The sequence below is a fragment of the Dama dama genome, chromosome 18 (genome assembly GCF_033118175.1).
Source record: "Dama dama isolate Ldn47 chromosome 18, ASM3311817v1, whole genome shotgun sequence".
NCBI classification, from domain to species: domain Eukaryota; kingdom Metazoa; phylum Chordata; class Mammalia; order Artiodactyla; family Cervidae; genus Dama; species Dama dama.
The window spans coordinates 49,679,270-49,706,648 of NC_083698.1; positions in this window are offsets into that span (position 1 = coordinate 49,679,270).

Here is a 27,379-nt window from a genome sequence, read left to right on the forward strand (position 1 = left end):
AGCTCTGGCAGCTGGTGATGGACAGGGAAGCCTAGCATGCTACAGTTCATGGGGTCGCAAAGAGTCAGACATGAATGAGCGACTGAACTGAACTCACATCCATACAGGACTACTGGAAGAACCATAGCTTTGACTAGGCGGACCTTTGTTAGCAAAGTAATGTCTCTGCTTTTTAGTATGCTCTCTAGGTTTCTCATAGCTTTTCTTCCAAGGAGCAAGTGTCTTTTAATTTCATGGCTGCAGTCACCATCTGCAGTGACTTTGGAGCTGAAGAAAGTAAAGTCTCTGACTGTTTCCATTGTTTCCCCATCTATTTGCCATGAAGTGATTACCACCCCAGTGGCTGTCAATTTTCCCAGCCAAATTGGGTCTGTTCTCTAATCTCCTGGTGGGTCTTCCCAGTCTTCCTGCCTCTTTGCTGACATTCTTACTACCTGTCCTTCTGAAATGTCCTGTTGTTATTCTGTTCAGACTCTTTTCCAGAAGCAGTTTCACTTGTTTTTTCAGATGTGCTGCTGTCTCTTTGTCCTGTATTACAGTCATTTATTTGAGAGAAAAATCACTTTTCTTGGTTTAGCTGTGCAAACCTGCATAATCCTTTTGTGAACAAAGATTGTAAGGATGAATTAGTCTCAAATTTAGTTATTGCCTAGAGTGGAGATGAAGAAATTCAACTCATAAACATTTGGTGAACAGCCATTATCTTCAAGTCATAGGGATTATATGATAGGAAATATGAAGAATGAAGCCTATTCATAGGGAGCTCACAGTCCTATGGGTATGAGAGGTGAGGACATAAGTAAGAATGCAAGGCAGTGTGTGACAAGTGCTATAGGTGATGTTAAGTATAAATAATGGAGTTTTGTCTTCAGAAGGACCTGGATTATTTATGTCAGTTACTAGTTTTCTGTTATCCTTGATTTCCTCATATTAATTTTTATCTGAAAGACATGTGGAAATTAATTTCTACTTCACAAAAGGCTCTGAGGATTAAATGACAGGATTGACTAGTTGGTTTACTGATTAATTTAACAAATATACGCTTAGTGCCTACTATGTGCTGGGTACTATTCAAAGTTCTGGGGGTATATTTGTGAGTGAAATATATTTCCAATGCTTGTGGATCTTATATTGTTGTAGGAAGAGTCATAGAATAAACAAATACATGGATAAGTGAAGTGAAGTGAAGTCACTCAGTCGTGTCCGACTCTTTGCGACCCCATGGACTGTAGCCTACTAGGTTCCTCGGTCCATGGGATTTTCCAGGCAAGAGTACTGGAGTGGGTTGCCATTTCCTTCTCCAATACGTGGATAAAGATATTATCAATTAATGAAAAATGTTACCGAATTAAGAAGAAAAACTCAGAGAATGACTGAGGAGAGAAGGGAGATGCAGAGAAGACTGTCCCCAGAAGCAGTGCCTGACATTGTATGCTCTTCAAAAAGATTTAAGTTTCTGTCACTTAGAAAAGGATTCCAGTTTGTTAATTTTGCAAAATTTGCTGAGGAGGTAGTGTTTGGATTTTAAAGTTGAGGAAGATTTCAGCAGGAAGGGGTAGCAGGGAAAGGTAAGGCTTTGAGATGAGAATGTATGTATGTTATTTCTGAGAAAAAGCATTACTTCTCTATCTATCAGACCCTATTTTACACCAGCTGGGTTTCAATTTTGAGGAAGGGGCATTAACCTCACAGGGCTTTGGCCTAAAGTTGGGAAGCATTCTCTCCTCTGGTGAGTTAGCTGACTGGCTCTGTTGCTTTGTGTACTTTAGCCAGCTCTGCAAGTTTGGGCCAACTTGTTGACCTAGGAAATTGGACCACCAGGCATGCTCCTAGTAATCAAGTTTTATCTCTATTTCCTCTATAACTTTCCTTCTCTCTCTCTCTCTCTCTTTTAAAAAATGTAGTTTCCAGTAGAATGAATCCCTCCTGGATTGTCAGAGATATTTGCCTAGCTTGTTTTAATAATCTTAATTTGCCAGGTTTGAATTTCCAAGACAAATTCAGCTTCAGGGGAAAAAAGGAGAGAGGTGGAGTGAGGGTGTGGGGTGCCTGAGGGAAGAGAGGGCAGGAAAGGTCAGGGATGCCTTTGGTTCACCACAGGATGTTCAGACTCTCTCACCAAAGGAAAGGCAAAGGAATAGCAAACTGCCTGCGTCGTCGTGAGCTTAAGCCTACGGCTGTTACAGGAGAGGGAATTCCTAAATGCTGACTGGTGTGGCCTGCTTGAGTGTGTGCAGGAACAGCCCAAACCTTAATTTTTGTTTCTTTGGAATCTTAATTTTTTAAAATAGACTTTTCCCCCTTGAGGATAAAGGATTTCTATCCTTTCTCAATCTCTCTTCAAATTTCACCACTTGAGCTTTTTTTTTTTTAAGAGCAAGAATCTTCCCTCAAGGTTTCTCCTCTCTCAAATGTTCTGATTTTTACCCATTAATTTTTTTGAATGAACTATCTATTTAAGTTTCCTCCATTGCCTAATCACTTACTCATTTGTAGTCAGTTCTTTTAGCAATCTAGCTTCTGTCCTCAGCAGTCTACTGAAATTGTTCTCTCTTTGTCAAAGTCTATGCCAATTTTGCAGAGAAGGCAATGGAAACCCACTCCAGTACTCTTGCCTGGAAAATCCCATGGACGGAGGAGCCTGGTAGGCTACAGTCCATGGGGTTGCAAAGAGTCAGACACAACTGAGCGACTTCACTTTCACTTTTCACTTTCATGCATTGGAGAAGGAAATGGCAACCCTCTCCAGTGTTCTTGCCTGGAGAATCCCAGGGACAGGGGAGCCTGGCGGGCTGCCGTCTATGGGGTCGCACAGAGTTGGACACGACTGAAGCGACTTAGCAGCAGCAGCAGCAGCATGCCAATTTTGATGACCTGCATCATTTCCTGGTCACCTCTAGGTTTATTATAATCTCTTGGGTTTTCTTTTTATTTACATAGACATTAATAAAATTAGTTGTTTTCTTCTCTCTTTGTTTTTCAGCTACAGTCATTTTTTTGAGACTTTGTTTTTAACCTTCTTATCTTTTCTCTCCTTTGGCATTTTTTTCTTGTTTCAGTAGCTCTGATGGTCTTTGTCTGAAATGCTGGGTCTAAATCCCCAACTACCTGATAGACATTTCTGTCTGTGTTCTTTCGTCAGCTTCTTAGTGTAGCACATCAAAAATATGGTTCATTTTCTTCCTCTGATGCCTCCAATCAGATATATAAACAAAAATCTCATAATTAATGCATTTTTTCAAGCAATATAGATGAAAAATGATACATGAAAATAAGACATTCAGTTTCATTGCTGGTGCTTTTCATTTTAAGTTTTCCCCTGATAATGGTATTAAGACAGTTTGGTACATATTTTTAAGAATAATTTTCAAAAAGAGGTCCAACACAGTTTTCTAAACTTACCATAAAAATTCAAGCATTTGAAACCCATTTCTAGAAGGTCCTTTAGAAAAGCTACTTCATCTTAAAACATTTATCATTCTTTTATGGAGCCTTACCACATCTCTTTACATATGAAGTTTCTAAGTTCCTAGATGTCTTAAACTGAAAATAATTCTATTTTGAACTTATTTTATAAGTTCTTTTGTGAATATCATAAATCTGTATACAGCAGAATTCTGGGGAAGACTGTGGTGATATGAGTAGTTAAAACAGATTAGCCTTTCCGTCTCACCACCATCTGATACTTTATTGCACAAACACCAGGTTTAGAAATTGTTTTTCTTCCCAGCGCTCCAGCTGCTGCCCTGCCAGCACTGAGCAAGGCTTGTGCAGCTAGTCACAGGCAGGGTTTCCTGTCAATAGGCGAGAGGAAGCAGTGCTTTTGGATGAACCCTCGTTGTCCCGGCTGGAACAGTGATCAGCAGGCAGTGATAAGGACCTTTTTCAAACCTACATGACCTGCACGAATCTGACTGACCTTGTTAAGAAGAAGAGGAAAGAAGGGGCTGTCACAAATAGTACTGGGAACATTCTTCCTTGGGCCCTCATATTTCAGCCACCAAAAAAAAGAGAAAAATCTAGAACACACTGAGTAAGATTCTCTTAAATAGTCAGAATATATCTCTCGCCAAGGATTTGAATCTTGTTGCTTTGCAAAGTGAATATAAAATTACATCATGACATCAATTACAAAAAAAGTAGTTAACAGGCCATCTTAACTTTTAATTAAAAATCAGATATTGTAAAGTGTTCTAGAATGTGTTTGACATCTATATTGTTTTATTTGTAGTAATTCATGGATTTAGCACCCTCCACTGAAGAAGGCTGTCTTGCAGAGTCTCCTTTTGTTTCACCTTTATTTATTCCTCACTCTTACTGTCTCAAGGGATCTTACATCTAAAAGATGCTTCTTAAATATCTGTTGAATAAATGCTTGATACAATGAAATATCATACAATACAATATCATCAGCTTATCTTTCCTTCACCTAAAACTTGACATATGTGTGATATCTTCTGTTATTTTAAAAAATTACTTTTAATATGTTAAACTAAAACCATTATGCCCATTTTTCAGACAGCAAAGCTAAACCCCAGAGAGGTTATGATTTGCATGTGTGTATGATATGGTGAGTCAGGGATTTAGTTAGTGAATTGGCTTGTAGATAGCAAGTACATTTACAATAGTCTGACTTTGACTGTTGTCAGTGGCCTATGATCCTAAAATAGAATGAAAAGACTTCCACAATTTAAATAACTTTCTTTGTAAGGAATGTTAACTTAATAATAAGCTAAGAGGAAAATTTAAGCAGCTAAATGGTGATTTGGTATGTCTTCATTACCCAGAGACTGACAGCTAGCATGACTCCATTGGTTCTGTCACCTTGTTGAGGATGTATCCAAAATACTCCCTATCATGAAATTCTATTTAAAATTTATAATGGCTAGAATGGGCTCCTAAATCTAGGTGAACCGGAATTAAAAAGCATTTTCTAAGCAAGTGTAGGAAAGCAAAACAAAAACAAAAGTTCTGTTTTATTTCTTAGAATCTCTATGAAAGTGAAAGTCACTCAGTTGTCTCTATACTCTAAAATAAAATACTTTGAGTTCTTTCCATAGACAGTTTAGTATACATTCGAGGGCTTCGGATTTAGATAATCTAGGTCTAAGTTCCAGATGCAATATCTTGAAATTTTGTTTTAATTACTCTGAACCAAATGACATGATTTTTACAAAGTATAAAAGCGCAATAATACATGATAAACACATCAGTAATAGTAGATGATTAAAAATAGTAGCTATTATAATTATTCATTTTAAATTTAAAGTTTGTTCTCATTATTAATTTACATATGCTCATACTGTTTGTCAGTCAAGGTTTTTCCTCTCTCTGCCAACTTAAGTACTAACCTTTTTTTCACCAATAAATGTCACACATTGAATGAATATACTAGATGCCATTCAGATTGATTGAGAATAGTGTCTTTGTAAAAGACTGCTTTTCTATTATTGAAAAATCATAGAAATGTGTGATAGATATGTGATCTTATTCACTTATTCACTAGGCATCCTTCACTTGAATTTATATCATAAAATAGATTGTTACTTTATAGAATTGAGGACTCACATTGTGCGTATGGGTATATGTGTTTTTGTTTGTATGTATATGTATGTATGTTGAAGGTAAACCAAGATGCAATATCATGCAGATAAATGTGCTGTGATTTGTTGCTCAGTTGTGTCTGACTAGTTTTCGACCCCATGGACTATAGCTCACCAGGCTACTCTGTCCATGGGGATTCTCCAGGCAAGAATACTGGAGTGGGTTGCCATGCCCTCCTCCAGGGGATCTTCCCAACCCAGGAATTGAGCCCAGGTTTCCGGCATTGCAGGTGGATTCTTTACTGTCTGAGCTACCAGGGAAGCCCATGCAGATATATATCTTGCATGATATATGTAGGACTTAGGTAAGATGTGATTTAAGTGAGGTGTGTTTTATTTAAGTCAAATTTCTGGAATTTCCAGAAATATGTATAAATTATGTAATATAAAAAATAGGATGTGATACCAGTATGACAGACTTCTTTAAAAAAAATACTTAAATTTGTTGTAAAAATAAGTATAACACCATATAAGGCAGAATTTTCAGTTCATATTCAACTTCTGGAGAATATTCTGAATATGTTCAATAGATATTCCACAGTACAGGGGCATATATTTTCAAATTCACTTGAATCTAAGAAATTAAAATGTTTTGGTTGAATAGTTTAGTTTTAAATAGTTTTATAAGGATGCTAACACATTGCTTTGAAAAGTGACACATATGGTAGTATGTTATTTGGGAGTATATATTTGAACACTGTACCCCGAAGTCCTTGTTAGGGGTGTAGGTAAATATATGGTATAATTCCAGGTTAGATGCTCAGGGGTAGCTGGATAGTATATATCTGCTGGCCTTCCCCTATGGCATTCTGACTTACCTTATCATCATTTTCCATCTCTCCCCTCCTCCACTGTCTTACACATAGAATAAGGCCAGCTCCAGAGGGTGACATTTACATTATTGTTTGTGTACGTAAATGGTGTCCCCTAGAGTTGTGCGAGTCTCAGCATGTTGACCATAGGCAGTAGACCCTCCAAAAACTGGCTAAAATACACAGCTAATAAAAGCAGCTTAGGAGCCCAAACTCATGATGCAAATATTCTTTTCGTAACAAATCTGGGTTTTTGTTTGGCAGGGTATACCATTGTTAACCTTTATGCCATCCTCCCACCAGGCTCAACCTAGTTGCACCTCCAGCTGTAAGTATAAACAATTAGAGTGCTGACGACTTGACTTCTTTAACTATTGTCTTGTTATTTTATGATGTATTTTTGGAAGCTTACTTAGTATAAAAAGGTTTTTACCTTTTTCTACTTCTCTGATTTTTGAATAGCGAGGAGTATTCTATCTAGACCTCTTAGTACTTCTCAAGATTAAAGATAACTTGTCATACAATAGAAAGAATCACTGGTTCTTCATATGGTTTGTCCAGGAGAAAGTTCTGTCACTAACAATAGAACTGGCACTTGTAGAAGGACCTGAATAAACTCTATGACATCAATCTCAAAAGCTAAATGTTATTAGCTAACATGTTATAGTTTCTATTAATATTAATAGTCTGATTCTAATTTATCACTTATGAGTTGTCTAAAATTTTCTTTCTTTCTTTTTTTTAAGTACAACCAACTAGAGAAATAGGTTCTACAAGCTTGGATTCATTACATAAAGTAGGCTAATAATACAATCATCTTGTGGGATGGAAGCCATAAGGCCAATTTTCTGATTTTCTTATTCTTGCTGTATATTGATACTTAACAGGATAGCATTTATTCTTCTAGATAAGTGGGCTGTTTTTAGTATGGGATTACTTGAGATCAGGGACTCTGCTTTATTTACCTCAATTTCCTTAGTGCCTAGCAGAGTGTTGGGAGTATTATAAGCACTGAATCTGTGTTTGTTGAAGTTTAATATACTTTCTTTCAATCTATTCTAGTTCTATTGTATCTTTGAGGTAGAGTAAAGGGATGCATGGGGCTTCCCTGATGGTTCAGCGGTAAAGAGTCCACCTGCAATGCAGGAGATGCGGGTTTGATCCCTGGTGGGAAGATCCCCTGGAAAAGGAAATGGCAACCAACTCCAGTGTTCTTGCCTGGAGAACCCCATGGACAGAGGAGCCTGACAGGCTACAGTCCATGGGGTCGCAAAAAAATTGAACATGACTTAGAGACTGAACAATAAAAACTAATGAGATGTACAAACTGTATCATGGATTTAGATGTTGATTATTTGAATTTATGTGTTTCCAGGGGCATGTAAATTCTTTTTGTTTTTCAGCCAATAGAAGATTATGATAAATTGGCACCATTTTTATTTTTTTGAGTCATAGAAGTAAATTGATCCGAAGCATTAGTTCAGGTATATATTAGAATTTCAGTAGGATAATGTCACATTATTATGTTGTATTGTTACTGAGATATTTTTAATCTTGTTAGTTGAAATAGTGCACATTGTATGGGCTTAAAAATCCATGTGCTAGTTATATAGAAGTTGTAAGAGCAGTCCTTACGTTTGGATGATGCTTTACAATTTCATGTCTAGTATCTAACTTTATCAAGACAACAACCCAGTGAGATAGGTTCTTTTTATCTCCTTTTACATAAGAGGACACTGAAATATAGAGAAAGTAAGTCATTTACTTATGATTATATAGCTCACAAGGTTTTAACAGATTGCATGCATGCACGCGAAGTCACTTTAGTCATGTCCGACTCTGTGACCCTATAGACTGTAGCCCACCAGGCTCCTCTGTCCATGGGATTCTCCAGGCAAAAATGCAAGAGTGAGTTTCCATGCCCTCCTCCAGGGGATCTTCCCTACCCAGGGATTGAACCTGCATCTCTTATGTCTCCTGCATTGGCAGGTGAGTCCTTTACTACTAGCACCAACTGGGAAGCCCCTATAGAAGATTATCTGATTCCAAATTCAGTCCTTCTTCCTAGACTTGGCTAAGTCATTGATCTCTCTCAACCTCTATTTCTGCATCTGTAAAATGGGCTGCTGCTGCTGCTAATTTGCTTCAGTTGTGTCCAACTCTGTGCGACCCCATAGACGGCAGCCCACCAGGCACCCCCATCCCTGGGATTCTCAAGGCAAGAACACTGGAGAGGGTCGCCATTTCCTTCTCTAATGCATGACAGTGAAAAGTGAAAGTGAAGTCACTCAGTCGTGTCCAACTCTTAGTGACCCCATGGACTGCAGCCTACCAGGCTCCTCCGTCCATGGGATTTTCCAGGCAAGAGTACTGGAGTGGGGTGCCATTGCCTTTTCCATAAAATGGGCATCATAATGTTATATCTTTCAAGGTTATTATAAAAAATAAAGGTAATGAATGTTAAATATTTGGCACTCAATAAATAGTGGATATGCTCTTAATTTGAACATGAAGGGTATATATAGTAGAGTTGATAATAAAACCAGCTAGTCAGAAGTACTTACATTCCCACCAATAGTAGGAATGAAAGTGCCAAAAAAGAAAAGCCCACAGGGGTATCCGTATAGTGAGAGATTGGAGGTGAACATATTTGCATGTGGTCACAATGACATTCAGTCATAGCTAATGAGTTACCTAGAAGGAGCATGAAGCACTGAATGTCATAACAGGAACCAAAGCATAGTTACCTAGAGAGCTTGAGAACTAGGACTGCCTTGGAAGTCTTTAAATCCCCTCAGAGAGTGAGACACCCAGTAAACACTGATGGAAGGAATGAAATAATCATGCACTGAATTGTGACCTCTTTTATAATGCTGTCTTGGGTTCATAAATCAGTTTTGTCTTCATAAAACATTTTCTGTAATCACACTACGTACTAGTAAGTGCTTACATTTCATAAGATGTCAAGTATATTCTCTTGAGCATAATATATTTTTCAATAGATATTATTTTTTTTCACTGATTGTCAAGAGACTGGTAGAACACTTTTGTCTTTCTTGCTTTGGACTGTCCTTTAAGAAGTTAGGTTTCTTCATCTGTAGAACGCAACCTTGGGTGGCCCATGTTTTCTTTCAGTGTAGATGCTTTCATCACAGAATTTAGAAGTGTTAGTTAAACCTGTACTAGATAGATGCATCTTCCTTTGGTCTGATTCTTAGGAAAGTACTTCACTGGCCCACTATTTTACTAGTAGCTGGTCTATTATTAGACTAGATCACGATATTCCTATAAACACAAGATCTGAAAACCATGTCAAAGGAAAATGGAGATGGGAACAGTGGTCCAAAAATCTGATCATTCATTCTTCTCTTTTTTATGGAAATGATAAGAAAATGAATTTCTATGTCTTTTTTTGCCATCATTATTCCCCAGTGGCTCAGTAGTAAAGAATCTGCCTGCAATGCAGGAGCTGCAGGAGACATGGGTTTGATTCTTGACTTGGGAAGATCCCCTGGCGTAGAAAATGGCAACCCACTCCAGTATTCGTGCCAGGAGAATCTCATGGACAGATGAACCTGGTGGGCTACAGTCTGTAGGGTCACAAAAAGTTGGGATACTACTGAAGTGACTTAGCATGCACGCATGATTATTTTATTTAGAAAGACGAAGGACTTTTAAAAGAATCATTTTCAGTAACTTACTCATAATTGCTGTCTAAAACAAAACAAGATCAACTGACAGGGAGCAATGTCAACAGGAACATTCAAACATACTTCAGAGGTGGATCTGTAAGATAAGGTTATTTATTGAGTCAAATCTATGATTGTAAGCATGGTCTTTCCCTTTATGTTACTATGAAAGAATTGATCTAAAAACCTTTATTTAGGATGTTATGAGAAACTGACCCTTAGTGAAAATCTCCTGAGAATTAAAAGACTGCAACTCACATTTTCAAAATGATTTGTCAAGATCAGAATGCTAAAGAAAAATGAACAACTGCGGTCTGGCCTAGGTCATCCATGACTTTCCTTCTTGGTGAAATGTGTGTGCTAAGTCACTTCAGTTGTGTCTGATTCTTCGCGACCTTATGGAATGTAGCCTGCCAGGCTCCTATGTCCATGGGGATTCTCCAAGCAAGAATATTGGAGTGGGTTTCCAAGCCCTCCTCTACAGGATCTTCCTGACCAGGGATCAAACCCATGTCTCTTACATCTCCTGCATTGACAGGAGGGTTCTTTATCACTAGAGCACCTGGGAAGCCCATTTCTTGGTACTAATTCTCAGTGATTTAATTTGTAATCATTGTAGCTGGAGGAGAGAATTTTTCTCAGGAGAAGGCTTCTGGAGTTTTTTCCACATTAGGAAAAATAGTAGGATTAACAGTTAAACTTTTAAGAGATGACAATTTATCAGGCGTTTAAGTCAGTTTATGTTTGTGATTGGGATGCGATTTTAAGACATTGCATCAAGAGACAAATAGCTCAGTTTGTCAGGAATCTGATGCCATTTTATTTGTTCTTTCTGTCATTGTAAAATATGAAAGTTTCTTTAGGAAAAGTGATTTAAAACAACCTAGGTTATCCATTAAGCATCACGTAAAAAGTAAAATATTAGTACAGACCGAACCAAAGCACATACAAAAGAGCAGTGTATTAAAATCCTGTATTAGTTTTCTACTGCTGCCTTACAAATTGCCTCAAACTCTGGCTTAAAGCAACAGAGAGTGACCATCTCACTGTTTCCAAGGGTTAGAAGTCCAGGTACAGCTTCCAGTGTGGCACAAGACTGCAGTAAGGCAGGTGGTGGCTGCTACTGGAATTCCATCTAGGATTCAGGATACTCTTCTAAGTTCACAGATTGTTGGAAGAATTCAGTTCCTTAAGAAGTAAGGGCCTCAGCTCAACTAAGCAAGTGGGAGAAGGACAACAGTCTGAGAATGGTGAAGGGGACAAAAGTGGTCAGCAAAACATCATGGAAAACATGTGAAGAGCTGAGTGCTACAGAGAGCAGAAACAGATACCCATAGTCACTGGGTGTGATATTTCAGAATATGTTCACGAGAACTTTGATATCTATAAGAGTTATCCATGTTATTATTTGAGTTGTCTATTTACAATTACTAAGAATTAAGAAGCTAATGGTATCAGGAAATGAGGCAAAAAGACAGAAGAGATTTTTTTCCCAGTGTTATCAAGTGTGCAGTTATTTTTCACAATAATACATTTGCCATCTCTGCCATCTTCAGACTAGAAGACACATGTAGTGGGTTTGATATTTTCACAGGTCATAGCTCGCTTCTACAAAAATTAATTTTTTAGTAAATGGAATGTATTTCTAGTGCAAAATTTCTTTCTACCTGTTGATAGGCAACTCAGTTATCTTCAAGTAAATTCAATCCATGTGATGACTCCTTTCATTTCAGGTCTTTAACTTGGTCAAGTAAGAGCTTAGTGACTTTCTCTGGGGATTCAGGTGCACATGTGACAGCTAGGTTTTTCTGTCAGGAGGATGCATTTAGGCCTAGGCCTCAGCTGTTCTCTGACATGTGCCATCATGGGCAGTGGTGAAAATCATCTGGTTTGCTTGTGTGTGTATTTCCACTGCATTTACTGAGATATTTCGGTCCTATGAACTCTACCATCAGATTTATGTATGGCTATTTCTTACCCTGCTTCCCTCTGTGTACCCCCTCACCCCTGTGTTTGTTGTTCTTGTTTAGTAGTGTCTGACTCTTTGCAACCCCATGGACTGCAGCTCACCAGGCTTCCCTGTCCTTCACTATCTCCTAGAGTTTTCTCAAAGTCATGTTCATTGAATCAGAAGCTATTCAACCATCTCATCCTCTATCATCCCTTCTCTCCTGCCCTCAACCTTTCCCAGCAGCAGGGTCTTTGCCAAACTGGAGCTTCAGCTTCAACATCAGTCCTTCCAGTGAATATTCAGAATTGCTTTCCTTTAGGACTGACTGACTTGATCTCCTTGCTGTCCAAGGGACTCTTAAAAGTCTTGTCCAGCACCACAATTTAAAAGCATCAGTTTTCAGTACTCAGCCTTCTTTATGGTCCAACTCTCACATCCATACGTGACTACTGGAAAAACCATAGCTTTGACTACGTGGAACTTTGTGAACAAAGTAATGTCTCTGTTTTTTAATATGCTGCCTAGATTTGTCATTGCTTTCCTTCTAAGGAACAAGCGTCTTTTAGTTTTACCAGACCCATCTGGTATTAATAGTTCACTCTCAATCTTTTCCAGCTTCCCCTAGGGAGCTCAGGGTGAGGGCCAGTGTGAGGTGGGTAAGGATAACACTTTTTTTGTCTCAAGTCCTCACTGCCCAGACCTACCCTGTGGTCATTTCTACCTGGTGGCTACCCCACATAGTGGGAAAGATGCATCTCTAAGGAGTTCATTATCTCTTTGGACTTTTCCTCTTTCCTCAGAGTGCCTCAAACATGTCTGGCTGGATTTTCTAAAATCAGCCATCCTCAACCTGTTGTCCTCAGTATAGGGTATCAGGACACTTCTCAGGATCTCAGAGACTTTTATGCTGTCTCCCAGCCTCCACAGAACCCTTTCCAATCCCTTTATGTTGTTTTTGGGGGTCAGGTTGTGTAACTCATCATATTTTTTCTTTTCAGACTATTTGTTAAATGATATAAAATTTATGTTAGACTTTGGCTCCTCCAGAGATTAGTCTTTTGATTTCAAAATACTCAGATCTTCTGAATTAGAATCCTTGGCTTTCACAACAGTGACCCCTGCTATGAGTTGCAAGAACTTATTTAGAGCTAAAGCCAAGAACTTGCCTTTGATTCTTCATGCAGCTGTATTAGTCATGCCTCAAGCCCTCTGTGCTGATCATTTTGTGAGGCACCGGTCACAGGAACTGTGTGTTGGGGTTTGGGGTGGGAGTGGGTCAGGGTGATACCATGGAGTGGAGAACCTAGTATCTCAAATTCTTACCCTCTAACACATTTATGCAATATATGCACTTTAAGAAACTTCCCTTTGACTCCTCATATGAAGAATTTTCAAAGGACTTGGAGCCTTTTAGTCTAAAGAAAATGAGTTTCTAGAAATTGTTGACCAGTGTTTCACTGAGCTGTTATTGGGTGGAGGAGCCACCGAGAAGAAGGAGGAAGGGAAATCTCATGTATTGAATCCCTATTTATGTCAGTACTTTACATCTTTTGCTTCTGCTGTTCAAGTATTCTTTATAAAACCCATATGAAGATAAGTCTTATCACCCTATTTTTATAGTAGAGAAGCAGAGGCTCAGGAAAAGTTAAGCAACATGCCTTAAGAGAAGCTGTAAGGTAAAGTGGTCACAAGCAGCCAGATTGTCTGATGTTGAACTTGGCTCTGCCACTAGTCAGCTGTGTGACATTGGACAATTATGCTTAACTCCCTTTGTCTTGGTTTTCCTAACTGTAAATGGGGTAAATGGTCTTATATACTCTTACGGTTGTTGTGAGACTTAATGTGCTAAGATATACAAAGTAATTAGAAGAGTGCCTAGAACTCAGTAAATGTTATAGAAGAGTTTTATACTATTAGTATTATTTTAAATTATCCTAGCCCTAAAGTTATTAAGTAGCAGAGCATGAATTTGAGCACAGATCAGTCTGTTTTAAAGCAAACATATATTACCATACATAATATAATACCATGTATTCATATGTGTCAAGTTTTATAATTTCTTTAAGAATTTCTTTTCATAAATATTTATTAAGTTTTTCCTTTATGTTGGAACTATACTACATAGCTCTGAGGAAACCATCCTTGTATATACAAATACATGTAGAGTTGTACTGTATCAAGATAATCAGTTAGATTTTGGATTATCTCAAATTTGGAGGTTATACTTTAGGTGGGCTGACTTAATACATTGGTTCCATCAGGGTTCTTGGGAGAAGACCTCAGTGTTCATTTCTTCTTCCAACAAGTTGAAACCACGAATTGGGAGAACACACCAAAAATATTTAGAAACTTGAAAAATGACCCTAAATAAAAAGTCAATGAGTACAGCCGCCACAAAGCAGGCATTGATTTATAACAAAATTTCATGGATAATGCTATAATTGTATGGGTTGATTTATTCAATGATGGTGTTATAGGGTCAGCTATACCTGCAGTCAAAGTCAGATATACAGAAACAACAATAATTTCTAATCTTCTATAACTGAGGTAATGTTGCTCTCAAGCCCTGATCCCTCCCACTAATTGGATGGGGAGTGAAGGAAGTGAAACAGAGGACTTAAAATTGTCCATTGACATTATCTTATCTTCTTCTAGTTTAAAATAATATTACTTAAGGTTAACACAGTCTCTCTTTCTGGTAAATACTTCATCTTTCAGGATTTATATCTTATTTCAAGGGGAAATCTCTATTTCTTTAGTCATAAAGGAAAGGGCTTTCAGTCCATGTACTGTTCCTGGGTTTAACAAATTTCATTTTTGAATAATCAAAACAGAGAAGGTAATTCTGAGTGCAAGTAAATCAATTTCTAAATTCACATATTCATAAGAGCTTTGAAAAATGTTAGCACATTGATCTGACACTCGAGATTTCAGATTGTGGCTGCTACTTCATTTATGGGCTTCCCAGGTGGCGCTAGTGGTAAAGAACCTGCCTGCCAATGCAGGAGATGCAGGCAAGAGAGGCGAGTTCAATCCCTATGTCAGGAAGATCCCCTGGAGGAGGGCATGGCAACCCACTCCAGTATTCTTGCCTGGAGAATCTCATGGACAGAGGAGCTTGGCAGGCTACAGTCTATAGCATCAGAAAAACATCTAATTTATTTTAATAATACTGGCTGTGGCCTTAAGATCACTTGTATATATTCAAGCTCATCTTTTATTATTTTACAAATATTATAAAATCTAAGTACTCTTGCTTGATACCCAAACTGCTTTTGTAATAGCAGAGAAAGGTTTAAATACCTTGTGACCTGTAAGAAAATGTCAAGCCAATTCTTATGGCAGCATCTTGCTGATTTGGGCCATTGCTTAGGATAATTAAATGTGAAATACAATAGAATGAGTAAGTTTTTTCTCTCTGCTTTTAAATTTGAGTAAATGAATGCCCCAAATAATGAGACATTTCATTTATAAATGATCTAATCTTATACTGAGCAATAGGGGAAGGCATCAACTCATAGCGTCCTAGGAGAAAATTTAGAGGATATTGTTAAATATTTACTTCCTCTTTTCAATAAGGAAAAAAATATTCTTTTGTGGTAGAAATTTTTTTACTTTATATTGGAAGTGAAATGTATTCAGATTTTTCTCAAATGCTTTAACTGTTTAAATAATCTATTGAGAAATATTTTTCCTTACTCTCCAGATTTAAATAGTGGTTTTCTTTTCTTTTTGTTTTTGGTAAATCAGAATAATTGCAAGTGTCCTTTTATGAAGAATAGAATTAAAGAAGCAGATCTGAGACTTCTATCCTTACAAAGCCCTACTTGCAAAGTTGGCCTTTGGTTGATGTCTGATCATTTGAATTTCAAGAGTTTACCTATCATTCCCAAATTGATAAGGTGGTTCACTGTGCCTAGACTGAAACACAGTGTGGTTATGCTGTAATCCTTTCTTTCTTGGGGTCTGGAATTTTGCTACATGCTAAGCAGAGGGTGCCTACACAACCTGTCCCGAATAAAAGCCTTCCATGCTGAGTCTCTAGTGAGCTCCCTTGGATAGAAACGCACACATCTGTTGCTGTATTTTCTTTTTAGGGAAGACCATACTCTGGGTGACCTCTCTTGGGAGGAGGTCAGCACAGGAAAGTCTGCACATGGATTCCCCTAGAATGCCTGTGTCTTTCCACCCTTATGATTAAGTCCTAGCTGTGAACATAGCTATATGCTGAATCCTTTGTCTTTTTAGAGTCTCTAACCATGAAGTGGTCTTGGGGATCCAACACAGCTTTGCAATATTTTACATTTTTTAAAGAAACAACAAACTGTATAAAAGTTAAAAAGTGAAAATATGCCATAACTGCTGATTTGTAGGTTTTCTTAAATCACAGAGATTGATTAAATTTTACCTCATAATCCTCACAAACAAACAGGTCAAACTTTCTTTCTTTTCCAGTGTTATAGGGGTAGCATTTCACAGTCCCTAAAATATGATAACACATCAGAGATATCTGGTTTCAATATAAATGCCAAATAAAGAAAATGAAAAATTTGAAAAGAAGCCCTCTTGTGTGAATGGTGTAAATTTTAATCCAAATAAGGTTAGGAGTGGCCCTTTATAACTACTCAGCCCAGAGGGGGAAAATGTAGCTGGGCTGGTAACTGTGCAACAGCTGGCAAGCCTCCCTTGCCAGCTCCTATTTTAGATTACTCAGAGTCCTGGCTCTATGAAGGGTAGCTCTGAATGTCAAAGAACCTTTCTGAGAAGATTTTTGAAACATCATTTCTTTTTCATTTTCTTGGGCTCATTAAGTTAGTAAATGCAAAAGGAAGTGTGACTGAAAAGGAAGGTATGTCTGATGATGAATAACAAGTTGAAAAGCAGAGAGCTGTGGCTCTTGGCGTAGTGAGTTTTAAGCTGATGCCTTAACGTTGCTAGTTAAACTATTGTGAAAATTTACCGTTGACTAATTGCATGCTGGCTTTTTTGGAAGAGAAAGTCTGAAAGCCAATTAAATAAATCTTATATTCCCTGTGCTGTCTCAAAGTACCTATTTATAAGTATGCTGGGGCTTAGGATACATTTTTTAAATGTTTGTAACAGATTTAAAAATCCTGTGAATTTTATTATTATTTCATTGAAGGGAATAAACTGCATTACAGATTTGCTGTGCTAGAAAGTAGAAATTAAAAATAAAAGCTCAGTGTGCATAATGCAAAGTGCATTCTCTAGTTGCAGACTGCTTGTTTTCCCAGGCTTCGTGCCTTCTGTCTCTCTTCCACCCTATAATACTGTTAATTATCGTATTATCAAAGGACTGGAATGACAGTGCTCAACTAACTTAACATGACCTGAGTGTAAATGGAAAAATAATTGTCATCTTTAGCATAAAGTATTTATACATTACTTTAGTGGTTTGGAGTGTTAAGTATAACTATAAAAACCTATTTTATTGCCCTTCAGTTCAGTTCAGTTCAGTTCAGTCGCTCATTCGTGTCCAACTCTTTGCGACCCCATGAATCACAGCACGCCAGGCCTCCCTGTCCATCACCAACTCCCGGAGTTTACTCAAACTCATGCCCATCGAGTCGGTGATGCCATCCAGCCATCTCATCCTCTGTCGTCCTCTTCTCCTCCTGCCCCCAATCTCTCCCAGCATCAGTGTCTTTTCCAATGAGTCAACTCTTCACATGAGGTGGCCAAAGTACTGGAGTTTCAGCTTCAGCATCAGTCCTTCCAATGAACACCCAGGACTGATCTCCTTTAGGATGGACTGGTTGGATCTCCTTGCAGTCCAAGGGCCTCTCAAGAGTCTTCTCCAACACCACAGTTCAAAAGCATCAATTTTTCGGCTCTCAGCTTTCTTCACAGTCCAACTCTCACATCCATACATGACCACTGGAAAAACCATAGCCTTGACCAGACGGACCTTTGTTGGCAAAGTAATGTCTCTGCTTTTTAATATGCTATCTAGGTTGCTCATAACTTTCCTTCCAAGGAGTGTCTTTTAATTATTTAATTATTGCCCTTAGTGCAATCAGTCAAAATGTGCCCACTGGTAATTACCATAAATATAACCATTTATGATCAATGCATAGGATTCCAAACTTTCTTTCCTAACCAGTGAGAATTCTTGCCTTTATTTTCATGCCTTACTGCATTAAAATTCTTTGCTTCTTCCTTGAAACTTATGGCTCCCTGATCTCAACCTATTTCTCATCTTGTGCTTTTCTGCAGTGGTTGACAGAGGCTTACTTCAGATGTGCTCAATTGAAGAGCTGTATTTTACTGAAACAACAGCTTTCTATTGTGTATCCCCTCCCTAATTTCCTGGCTACTCTAAAGAAAAGCACCATCTTGCTGAACCCTTGCTCACTACTCTGATTTCTAAGTGTCATATGATTCACTCACCATATATAGTTTTCTTTCTGTTCATTTGTAGGAGAATATACTTCAAGGTTCTAGCAACTTCATGGTTCTTCCCTTTACTCAGCTTCTCTCACACTGACTGATTATATGTATCTTGCCACAAGAATTATTTCACATAAAAATATATATTCTATCTTTTCCTGCTCAGAAACTAAGAAATCAAGACAAAATAAACATAGGTGTATATTCTCTTTCCATCTTTCTCATTTTATCATCCATAGTCTATAGACAAGGTCTGCTCTAGTCCAGTAAGCCCCAATCTTCAGTCATTTCAGCAGGGCCTTCATGATTGTTGCTTTAACTCTGTTCCTCCTTTCCTGTTAGTTATATAATGATTTTATTTAAATCAACTCCCTAGCTGGGGTGGCCTATTTCTAATTTAAATAAGCTCATTACCTCTTATAACATTTGTCTGGTAATATTTATACAATTGCAAAGTTAATGTCCTCATATAATTTTATTTTAATTTTTAATATAATTGACATATAGTTGATTTATAATGTATTAATTTCAGATGTAGAGCAAACTGATTCATATATATGTATATATTAATATATATGTGTGTGTATATGTATATGTATATTTTTCAAGATTCTTTTCCCATATAAGTTATTAAAAATTTTGAGTATAGTTCTCTGTGCTATACAGTAGGTCCTTATTGTTTTAACTATTTTATGTATAGTAATGTGTATATGTTACTCCCAAATTCCTAATTTATCCCTCCCTCCTGTCTTTCCCCTTTGGTAACCATAAATTTGTTTTCTACGTTTATGAGTGTGTTTCTGTTTTGTAAATAAATTCATTTGTCTCATTTTTTTTCAGATTCCCTATGTAAGTGATATCATATGATGTTTGTCTTTCCCTGTCTGATTTATTTCACTCAGTATGATAATCTCTAGGTCCATCCATGTTGCTGCAAACAAGATTATTTCATTCTTTTTTATGGCTGAGTAATAGTTCATTGTGTGTGTGTGTGTATACGACATCTTTTTCCATTCATCTGTTGATGGATATTTGTTCCCATGTCTTGGCTATTGTAAAGAGTACTGCAATGAACATTGGGGTGAATGTATCTTTTCAAGTTATGATTTTCTCTGGATATATGCCCAGGAGTGGGATTGCTGGATAATATGGTAGCTTTAGTTTTAGTTTTTAAAGGAACCTTCATACTGTTCTTCATAGTGACTGCATCAATTTACATTCCCACCACCCAGTATAGGAGAGCTCCCTTTTCTCTATACACGCTCCAGCATTTATTTGTAGACTCTTTGATGATGGCCATTCTGACTAGTGTGAAGTGATAACCTCATTATAGTTTTTATTTGCATTTTACTAATAATTAATGATGTTGAGCATCTTTTCATGTGCCTTTGGCCATCGGTATGTCTTCTCTGGAGAAATGTCTATTTAGATCTGCCCATTTAAAAAAAATTGCTTAAATATTCAGTTGTATGAGCTATTAGTGTATTTTGAAGATTAATCCTTTGTCAGTTGCATTTTCTCCCATTCAGTAAGTTGTCTGTTCATTTTGCTTATGGCTTCCTTTGCTGTGCAAAATTATTTGCTTAAATAGGCCTCATATGTTTATTTTTTGTTTTTAATTTTCACTACTCTAAGATATGGAGCTAAAAGATATTGCTTTAATTATCTGTCAAAGAGTGTCCTGCTTATGTTCTCCTCTAGGAGTTTTATAGTATTTGGTCTTACATTCAGGTCTTTAAATTTTCTAATATACTTTGAATTAAATAAAGTTTGAAATGTGAACTATCTTATACAACCCTAGTTGCACTTGAGTTTATTGACCCTTGTGTATAAATTACCCATTTAGAACTTTGAGTCTTCCAATGTTTTTCCCTTGTTTGAACTCTTCTTTCCCATCTCCTTATCATAGATGCTCATTCACAACCCTTTGTACCCACACAGTTGGCTCCAGTCAACTCTTCTGACCCTACTCTATTGATTCTTTCAGACTTTTTCCTTCTTTACCTCATACTTGCACACTATAATAATCTAAATTTCACTTATTTTTATTTTCCAGTAGTTTAAATGTTTTACATAAATATTTGTGGATTTTCTTCCCCATCCCTCAAGTATTATATCCTTTCTCAAAAGTCTGAGCTGCTTTGGGAATGAAATGATTATTAAATGGTTCTATGATGTCTCTCCCCTACCTAATACCAGGATCTATACCTCCATAGACTTCCAATGATGTTGATAGGCTAATAGTTGTATAATGGATGGATGGACAAGCCACAGTGTTTGATCCTTATATTTTTACAGCTTTATTTGGGGAAGTAGAGTCATTTCTATGGTATACAAATAAGGACTCTGATTTTTTTTTTTTAAACCAGAATAACAACATGTAAAAGACATAAAGGTAAGGGAAAACATGGAGTGTTGGGGAAATGGAAAGACTCTCAGAGTATCTGGAACACAGAATATGAGACCAAGTGATGGAAGGTATCACTAGGGGAGACAAGTGGGGACCATGTCAGACAGGACCTTGGAAGTTTCACTAAAGATCTGAATTTGATCCTAAGAGTTAGTGATGAGCAGTTGAAAGGTGACATGCTGTACAGGGGATGGATAGAAGGTGGCCCCATAGAAGAGCCAGAAATGAAAACTGACAGGGCCCTCAGTGTCCTGAGGCCTCAGGAAGCATCTAGGCTGTAACACAAAAACACAGCATATCCATCTCCTTTAGTAAGAAACTGAAAGAAAATATTATTAGAAAGTGAAACTAAGAACATTGAGGTCAATCTTCTCACATCACTCTAGTCAGGAACCTCAGATAATCAGGGAGATAATCTTTATTAGAATTTTTGTCACATTTAGAAGCTATATTATATGCCAAAATATCTCAGAGAAAGCGCTAGTGTTATAAAAAAGTATTAAATTTTATTGTTGCAATGATATACAAGCCATTTAATAGTGAACATGCTATCAAAGAGCAAGTGCTATGAGTATCTATTTAGAAGCTGAATTATTAAAAAAGAAAACAGAAAGCTTATTTATGATGGAGATAGATTGGTTAAAAAATAGTCCCTAATGTAACTGGGGTAATGTTTCACAGAAACTCATTATTTGGAAAGCTTTTATGACAAGTCTCTGGAGGCACTCGTGATGAACTGATAATTTATGTGTAGAATTGACACTATTATTGTTGTAAAAACCTTGCCACATAAGCTTCTTTTTTGAACTACATGCACTAGCATATAATTTATATTAATCAAGTGTGTAAATAAAAGGATAAGTTAGATACCCTTTTAAGCTCTTTCCTAGACCTAGGGTTTTATGATATTTGCAAAAATAATTATTATTACCACTCTGGAACAGAGATAACATAGAGAGATTATTCTACTAGTACATTACACTAAAGAAGGAAGAAAACCAAAGCAGAGGAAGGGAGGAAGGCGAATGGGGCCAGGGGTGCTGCTTTATTTGCTTCCTATCACTGGTCACGGGCTATCTCACACTGAGAACGCGAAGGCTAAAGCCAAGGACAAAGGAAGCCTTCTTCCACCAGCAGGAGTGAAACTAAGGACAGCTGTGACCTTTCTGACCACAGAATCAAGATGGTGTCTCTGCTACATCTATTTTGTGCCAGAAGGGTGGCAGTTAATTTTTAAACCCTGCTTTCATAATAGCAAAGGTTAGCACAGTTTTGTTCATAGTTTTATAATACATATCTTATTATTAGGTTTTGAAATAATCACATTTAGAAATAGTTGAATCTGTTCAAGATACTAATTAATGTTTTATTAAATGAAAGGTAAAAAAATCAAGTTACCTGAGAAAGTACAAAATCATCAAACTAGTCACACTTTATACTTTGCTTTACCTGGTATTTTTCAGTAAAGACTTCTGGACATATTATAGGTACCCAATAAACAGTTTTAAGGGAATAATGGAAACCTGTAATTCAGAAATATACTTTATATCTTGTTCATAAATTTCTTCATATGATATATTTTTAATATGTCACATACAAATTTTAAAAGAAATTTCGATTGCTTGCCACCCTCAGAAGATATGAAGTCCAAACTTTTTAAAGTGCATAAAAATACATAATTTAATTGTATTAAAAATATTAAAATGTATTATGTGTGGTCTTAAATTCAGACTAATGAGGGCATAATGCCTCCTTTCAGAGGCTTCTTCTGACAGCTCAGGATGCTGAGTTTCTAGTTTCTGTATTTGATGCTTTGCCCTCTTAGGACCTTACTGACCCTGGAGGAACTGTCCCTCCCATGCATGTGTGCTAAGTTGCTTCAGTCATGTCCAACTCTTTGAGACCCTATGGACAGTAGCCCGCCAGGCTCCTCTGTTCACAGGATTCTCCAAGCAAGAATACTGGAATGGATTCGTCCTCCAGGGGAATTTTCCCGATCCAGGGATCAAACCCATGTCTCCTGTGGCAACTGCATTGCAGGTGGATTTTTTACCGCTGACCTACTGGGGAAGCCCCTGTCCCTCCCAGGGCTAGTTAATTCCTAGAGATAGCAAACGACTCATTTGGAAGTGTGCCTTTCACATGCAAACCGATCAATTCAGAGCTCATACACCAACCACCTGCTTTAAAGGGCTCTCACACTCTGGGCCACCATCCACCTGCCCTAATCACTTCAGGGTCGGATATGAGACTGCAATGGACAGTCCCTTTACTCCAGAGCTTGCTGAAATTATTCAAACCAGCCAATTCTGAGCCTGTTTACCCTGCCTAGCTTGTTTCTTCCCCTTGGAAACCACAATAAAGGCTCTTGCTCCCATTTTCTCTTTCCTTCTGCCTCACTGACGCTAATGCTTTCCCTTGTGGCCTTATATGGTGTGGCATGCCCCCTCTTCTTGGGATCCATAGTTATAACCAACTATCTTTTCAGTGGCAAGTGTCTCCTGATCTATTGGCATGACATACTAAAACTAAATAATCAAAACCTACATTTTAAAACATAGACTCATTATAAAAATTCTCTTTAGTATAAATATTAAAAAAGAATTGATCAGATCACAATATGTAATAATGTAATATCTGTCTAGTCAAGGCTATGGTTTTCCAGTGGTCATGCATGGATGTGAGAGTTGGACTGTGAAGAAAGCTGAGCGCCGAAAAATTGATGCTTTTGAACTGTGGTGTTGGAGAAGACTCTTGAGAGTCCCTTGGACTGCAAGGAGATCCAGCCAGTCCATCCTAAAGGAGATCAGTCCTGGGTGATCATTGGAAGGACTGATGCTGAAGCTGAAACTCCAGTACTTTGGCCACCTCATGTGAAGAGTTCACCCATTTGAAAAGACCCTGATGCTGGGAGGGATTGGTGACAGGAGGAAAAGGGGACGACAGAGAATGAGATGACTGGATGGCATCACCAACTCTATGGACATGAGTTTGAGTAAACTCCGGGAGTTGGTGATGGACAGGGAGGCCTGGTGTGCTGCAAATCATGGGGTCGCAAAGAGTCGGACACGACTGAGCGACTGAACTGAACTGAACTGAACTGAATAGAATATCTGTTAATTAATACTTTTGCCTTGTGAGTTAATTGTAGTTTTCTAAATGATTTTTGTAAGAAATAGTAATGTCTTGTTTCAAATCGAATTTGGAGTGCATTTAGAGTGGGAGACTTCATGAAACCCCAAATAGATTTTATTATCCATGTCCATAATCCTTTATTGATTTTAGTTCCAAAATCTAAATAAAGTTCTGAAAATCAAAAAATTTTTCATAAGTTTGTGGCAAACTGATGGTGGACAAACTTATGGCAAACTCAGTTTGTGGCAAACCTACTCTGAATTGATGAGGTCATTTGTGTCTTTACTTATTCTCCCTGAAGGTGAATATTCATACTTATGCTACAAGAATGTTAATGTGTTTTTGGGGGGAATGCTCAACCAAACATGGTGGAAATATCAAATAATGTGCAGTTTATATTCTATCATACTCTGAAATTTATTTAAAACTCTGAGTTATGAACACAGCTGTCTCCAAAAGTTTCAGATGAGGGATTGTGGGCCTAATTCAGTGTGTGGTGTGTTCATATGGCTTGCATATTTTTGTCATAGGGACATGAACTGTTGCTCTGTCTTTATTTAATATTTAATATAATTAACTATTGTGACTCATATTAATCTTTAATTAATTTGAAAGAATGTAATGAAGCTATTGCATTAACATTTTAAGACAAAACTTGATGGTGTCCTGTGTAAGGGCCACTGAAGTTACAAAGGTAACTAATACCCAGTTACTCCACTCCAGGGAGGACAGATATGAGATAAATAACAGTGACAGTGTGACGGATGCCGCTAACGTGGTGTTCGGTGTGCTTTTGCTTCAGAGAGAAGGGAACTACGATTTGCCTGGGAGAGTATGGGAAGGCTGCAAGGAAGAGGATATTTGGGGAAGGAGAGAAAGGAAAGGCAGTTTACCAGGTAATGAAATGGGAAAGAGTTACTCAATGCCAACACTATTGAATCTCAAAAAATGAGAACTATAATATGATCCCTTAAAATAGCTTGACATACTGTAACTCTTGCCAGTGTTAAAACTCTTCTTATTAGTATCATTCTATCAGCAGTGAGAGACATCTTTAAGCTTTTCAGCATCAATAGAAGTTCTTAAAGAAAAGCAGCCTGGGTTTTGATATGTTACTGTATTGAAGCAGAATGTAATGCTATTTGTAGGATTTAATAAAATGCCATTGCAGCTTGGATTATCTTTAAGGAACCATCCTCAATCAAACACCAAATATCCCTGTCCCACGAGGCAGTTTCTTGGACAGAATGACTGTGACACATTGAGTGCATTTTGTGTGCTCAGCTGCTCCGTCGTGTCCGACTCTCTGTGACCCCATGGACCGCAGCACGCCAGGCTTCCCTGTCCTTCACTGTCTCCCGAGGTTTGCTCAAACTTTGTTCAGTGAGTCAGTGATGCTATCTGACTATCTCATCCTCTGTCACCCCCTTTTCCTCCTGCCTTCAATCTTTCCCAGCATCAGGGTCTTTTCCAATGAGTTGGCTCTTCACATCAGGTGGCCAAAGTATTGGAACTTCAGCTTCAGCATCAGTCCTTCCAGTGAATATTCAGGATTGATTTCCTTTAGGATTGACTGGTTTGCTATCTTTGCAGTCCGAGGGACTCTCAAGAGTCTTTTCCAGCACCACAATTTGAAAGCATCAGTTCTTCAGTGCTCAGCCTTCTTTATGGTCCAACTCTCACATCCATACATGACTACTGGAAAAATCATAGCTTTGACTATGTGGATCTTTGTCGGCAAAGTGATGTCTCTGTTTTAATATGCTGTCTAGGTTTGTCATCAGGCTTTCCTGGTGACTCAGATGATAAAGAATCCACCTGTGGTGTGGGAGATCTGGGTTCGATACTTGGGTGGAGGAGGGCATGGCAATCTACTCCAGTGTTCTTTCCTAGAGAATCCCATGGACAGAGGAGCCTGGAGGGCGGGGCTGCAGTCCATGGAGTTGCAAAGAGTCGGACACAGCTGAGCAACCAGGCACAACACAGCACACAGGTTATTTTCCTTTCAAGGAGCTAGCATCTTTTAATTTCACGGATGCGGTCATTGTCCGTGGAGCCCAAGAAAGTAAAATTTGTCACTGTTTCCACTTTCTCCCCTTCTATTTGCCATGAAATGATGGAACTGGATGCCATAATCTTAGTTTTTTGAAAGTTAGGTTTTAAGCCAGCTTTTTCATTCTCTTTCACCCTCATCAAGAGGCTCTTTAGTTCCTCTTCACTTTCTGCCATTAGAGTGGTATTATCTGCATATCTGAGGTTGATATTTCATCCAACAATCTTGATTCCAGCTTGTAATTCATCCAGTTGGCATTTTGCATGATGTACTCTGCATATAAGTTAAATAAGCAGAGTGACGATATACAGCCTGTCACACTCCTTTCCTAATTTTGAATCAATCTGTTGTTCCATGTCTGATTCTAACTATTGCTTTTTGACCTGCATACAGGTTTCTCAGGATACAGGTAAGGTGATCTGGTATTCCCGTCTTTTCAAGAATTTTCCATAGTTTGTTGTGATCCACACAGTGAAAGGCTTTAGCATAGTCTATGAAGCAGACGTAGATGTTTTGCTGGAATTCCCTAGCTTGAGGGATTTTGAGCATTACTTTGTTGGCATGTGAGATGAGCACAATTGTACAGTGGTTTGCACATTCTTTGGCATTGCCTTTCTTTGGGATTGGCATGAAAACTGACCTTTTCCAGTCCTGTGGCTACTGCTGAGTTTTCCAAATTTGCTGACATTTTGAGTGCAGCACTTTAACAGCATCATCGTTTATGCTTTGAAATAGCTCAGCCAAAATTCCATCACCTCCTCTAGCTTTGTTCACAGTAATGCTTCCTAAGACTCACTTGACTTCATATTCTAGGATGTCTGGCTCTAGATGAGTGACTACACCATTGTGATTATCTGGGTCATTAAGACCTTTTTTTATAGTTCCTCTGTATGTTCTTGCCATCTCTTCTTAATCTCTTCTACTTCTGTTAGGCCTATATCTTTCCTGTCCTTTTTTGTGCCCATCCTTGCATGAAATGTTCCCTTGCTATCTCCAATTTTCTTGAGGCAATCTCTAGTCTTTCCCATTCTATCTCTAGTCTTTCTCTTTGCTTACACAATGTTTCTAATGTAATAGGCAAGTTGAATCATATTAGTGGGTTGTTAGAAGCAATCATTCCTTGCTTGTTAAAAAAAAAAGTAAAATATTATAAATATGGAAAATAGTGTTTTGAGTTCTTATGTTGTAATATCCCAAACCATAGCTGAACACTTCAATTTTTTTTTTTTTTTTTACAAACTTAGTCACTATTAGACTTTCCAGATAATCCCACTATGAAGGATAGGCTTGTGAACCTCCAAAACCTAGAGCTGCA